The sequence below is a fragment of the Salmo salar genome, chromosome 23 (assembly GCF_965601325.2).
Source record: "Salmo salar chromosome 23, fSalSal1, whole genome shotgun sequence".
Lineage (NCBI taxonomy): Eukaryota > Metazoa > Chordata > Actinopteri > Salmoniformes > Salmonidae > Salmo > Salmo salar.
Genome location: NC_138313.1, coordinates 49,848,155 through 49,852,427, shown reverse-complemented (window position 1 = coordinate 49,852,427; position 4,273 = coordinate 49,848,155). Strand labels below are relative to the sequence as shown.

General features: G+C 34.3%; 2 long non-coding RNA genes across 2 annotated transcripts; both read right to left on the bottom strand.

Moving 5' to 3' along the window:
• Positions 1-373: 373 nt before the first annotated feature.
• Positions 374-1,600, bottom strand: LOC106596868 (uncharacterized). Its single transcript, XR_006763182.2, has 3 exons — positions 1,247-1,600; positions 748-868; positions 374-637 (listed from the first exon to the last, which is right to left on the bottom strand). It is a non-coding gene; the product is annotated as an uncharacterized LOC106596868 (long non-coding RNA).
• A 1,103-nt stretch (positions 1,601-2,703) lies between these two features.
• Positions 2,704-3,622, bottom strand: LOC145863040 (uncharacterized). The gene is made up of 2 exons (XR_014382372.1): positions 3,417-3,622; positions 2,704-3,141 (listed from the first exon to the last, which is right to left on the bottom strand). It is a non-coding gene; the product is annotated as an uncharacterized LOC145863040 (long non-coding RNA).
• Positions 3,623-4,273: the final 651 nt, after the last annotated feature.

Below are 4,273 nucleotides of genomic sequence, written 5' to 3'. Positions count from 1 at the left end.
CTACTGTGTCTTAGTCTATGTATTACTCATCTCATATGTATATACTGTATTCTATACTATACTACTGTGTCTTAGTCTATGTATTACTCATCTCATATGTATATACTGTATTCTATACTATACTACTGTGTCTTAGTCTATGCCGTTCTGACATTGTTCGCCCATTTATTTATATATTCTTAATTCCATTCCTATACTTAGATTTGTGTGTATTGTTAGATATTACTGCACTGATGGAGCTAGAAACACAAGCATTTTGCTACACCCGCAATAACATCTGCTAAACACTTGTAGGATGGATAAATAAGGCGTATTGAGCAGGGCTAGAGGCTCTACAGTGAAATAAGGCAATAATTACTAACCAAAACAGAAATATGTTTTTAGTTAAATCATAGTTTATTCAGTTATATAGTTTCAAAAATAGAATTTTATTGGTCAGAGCCATCATCCCTTCTGTGTAGCCAGATGAATCTTCCTGCTGAACAGCCAATCTCATCAAAGTGCTCAATGCTGCCTGGTGTGCTCTCTCTGGATTCACTGGGTGTCCAAGGATACCGCTGTGGAGCCCTGGTTGGTGGTGATCACGGGTCAATGCTGTTTCACATTGACGTTGCCACAGGATCCTGGATGGTACTTCCTGAATGAGAAGAATCAGAGGGGGTTGATTAGGTTGGAAATGTCATTACATGTTATCAGCTGTAACATTGTCTCAACAGTGATGAATACCAAGTGCTGTACAGGACTTACAACACATTGAGACAGTACTGAAGCTTTGTGATGGGAAGATATGGCTGTTACTGCAGTGGTGTGGAGGCTGCATTGTGGGGCCTGGTGGACTGACAGAGTTGGTGGGATGAGATGGGGGAGTCTGGAGGTCAAAACATGATGAACAAACAAAACAAAAAAACATCAGAAAAACTGATTTAATACCAACTGTTAAAGTCTCAAATATATGTCAGGAAACTTTTGACACAGTTTGTTATGATAAAAAAAATATTTACAACAGGTAAACTGGGTTCATTTGGATTAGACTGAAGGAAAGTATGGTTGACACCAAAGCAATTTGTTAAGCAGTTGTGTTCCTTGTTGGCAGTGGAAGCTGGAACACACATCACCCCAATCATAACACCTACAGAACATTCTGCTTTTTGTAAATCAAGTTCCTCTAGATCTAGGATATGTGTTCAGTGTAGCAGAGGTAGTATCACGTTGGCATTGGTGTCACTGGAGAATAATCTGTACTTACCCGCTCTGTGGCCCCGCCTGGCTCCTCCCAGAAGCGGAGGTGGAACAACGTGGGGGATAATGAAGATGAATTTGTTGATATTTTATAACATTTTGGGATGTTTTATTTTGTTTTATTTGGACCCTCCACCACCCGCCCCTTCCATGAAGGACAACTTTTTAAAATAAATTCAATTAATCAAAGAATTTCCATGTTCAAATAATTTCAGAAAATGTTTCAGAAAATGTTTTTGAAAAAAATAGGTTTAGTCGTTTCATAAATTTGGAACAGTACTCCTGTTTATTTTCCCAGGTTCCCCCAACTAAAGGTGGCATAATCTGGCGGAAGTCTTTCCAAGTATTTAAGGAATCCATTGCCATTGCAATTAGGTTAATAAATATCATCCCTGGATTTCTGATTACCTCTGAAAATAATACCGCAACTAAAGCAGTGATGTCAAAACTATTATTTATACAAAGAAGTTTTTCTTGATTTCCAAAGATTATATCAGTGAGAGCAAGACAGAAATCTAGGTTCATCGATACCTTATTATCTAATGTACTATATGGGACATGATTTAAATGTTTTCCTTTAATTACAATATCAGATACATTAAGTTTGCCTCCCTGAATAGCATACGGGATAGTGTGTTCATTAATTCTGAGCTCAGTTTTAATATAGAAGTCATACCTATCTATTAAAGAAATATGACTCCCTGATATTATATAAATCGGGTCCGTTATATTTTGTATTTTTTCCTTATTTTTCCAGAAATACACAATTACGTTGACATAATCATACAAACTATTAATGTAAATCACATAGTTACTTTCTTGAAAGATGTTATTTTGTTTTAGGATTATTATTTTTTTAAATACAGTATTTTCATTAAAAGGACCTATGAAGTCTAATTTGAGTTTACAACTGTCTTTCGAGAAATCCAGGTTAAAGTTTGGTTTAGTAATATTCATAGTAATTTGTTTATTTTGTCTACCGTACTGCATTATCATAATGATACATGTTTCATTGTTAATTAAATTAATGAAAGAAAATTAATGAGAAGTTATTTCAGTAAATGTTTCAGAAAATGTTTTTGAAAAAAATAGGTTTAGTCGTTTCATAAATTTGGGACAGCACTCCTGTTTATTTTCCCAGGTTCCCCCAGCTAAAGGTGGCATAATCTGGCGGAAGTCTTTCCAAGTATTTAAGGAATCCATTGTCATTGCAATTAGGTTAATAAATATCATCTCTGGATTTCTGATTACCTCTGAAAATAATACCGCAACTAAAGCAGTGATGTTAAAATGATTATTTATACAAAGAAGTTTTTCTTGATTTCCAAAGATTATATCAGTGAGAGCAAGACAGAAATCTAGGTTCATCGATACCTTATTATCTAATGTACTATATGGGACATGATTTAAATGTTTTCCTTTAATTACAATATCAGATACATTAAGTTTTCCTTCCTGAATTGCAAGTTCAATATCGTTATCATTAATTCTGAGCTCAGTTTTAATGTAGAAATCATTCCTATCTATTAAAGAAATATAACACCCTGATATTATATAAATTGGGTCCGTTATATTTTGTATTTTTTCCTTATTTTTCCAGAAATACTCAATTACGTTGACATAATCATAGAAACTAGTGATGTAAATCACATAGTTACTTTCAAATGTGTTATTTGGTTTTTGGAAAGTAATTTTTTTAAATACAGTATTTTCATTAAAAGGACCTATAAAGTCTAATAAGGCTCTCTTCTCTTTCGAGAATTTCTCCTTTAGGCTAAGTGTAGAAATATGAATTTCTTTTGTTTTTTTTCCGTACTTCATTGTTATAATGACACATTTTTCTTTGACATTTTCCTCAACTTTTACTTTAATGCCAAAATGTTGGTTTTCATCTTCATTATCCTGAAAAAAATGAATAAAAAAACCAGAACAGAATTTGTTTAACCTTGTTTTTACATTAAACACAAAGAGGAAGTGAGTGAAATGATTTTCAATCATACGACGACAAACACAAGCAGTATCTGTAACAGCACCGTTTCTAGACAGACAACAGAGGATGTTCATGATGTTTTGATAAACAGACTATTAGAATTAGAATATAGGTTAACATAAACATTACCTCTTCAGTTATTAACTTTCATAAGAAATTCTCCAAATTAGTTTTAAAATAATCTTACCCTCATCACGCTCCAACTCCGCAAATGTTTGTATTAAAACGCCCGGATAAGTTCTAGATGTGACTCTACTGAAAAGGATAATCTTTGAACACCAGTTTATGTCAAAAATTTCCATAACGTGTTGTTCACTTGGGAGTACTGTTGGGTATTTATCAGCTTAATCAGGTGATCAAACAGGATGTGGGTGTGTCGGGTGTGGATGCGTGTTCCATCTTGCCTGTCTGTTCAGTTTCCTGACAGAGCTAAATGTATTTGTAAAATCACTACACACTTCACGTAAAAGATTAGGCATTAAAATAATTGAAGAACACTATTTTAATCTTCAGGATCACTTTCCTGTCTTCAAACAGGAATAACAGCATACTGTTTGATAACCCACGACAGACAGACGGCTATTTCTGAGATTACAGGTGTTTGCACAATGTTTGCACAATGGCCTTCCCATTTCATATACAATGCCTTCAGAAAGTATTCACACACCTTGAATTTTTACACATTTTGTTGTCTTACAGACTGAATTTGAAACTTTTTCAATAAATTAAATTAATCAATCAAATGTTCACATTTCACTGAGAATTTATTTCAGAACAATGTTGCGGAAAATGTTATTGAAAAAAAAGCATGAGTTGTTTTGTACATTTGGGAAAGTACTCGGGTTTATTTCCCAGGTTCCCCAGATAGAGGTGGCAGGTGCTGGTTGAAGTCTCTCCAACTATGTCAGGAATCCATTGTCATTGTGGTACCAGCCGCTTGACGACCGCGCAACAGGCAGTTCTGGGAAACAGATGAACATTTCTGAGAAGTCACACCCTTTACTTGACATACTGTAATAAATGATTGATTGGTTATGTACAAGC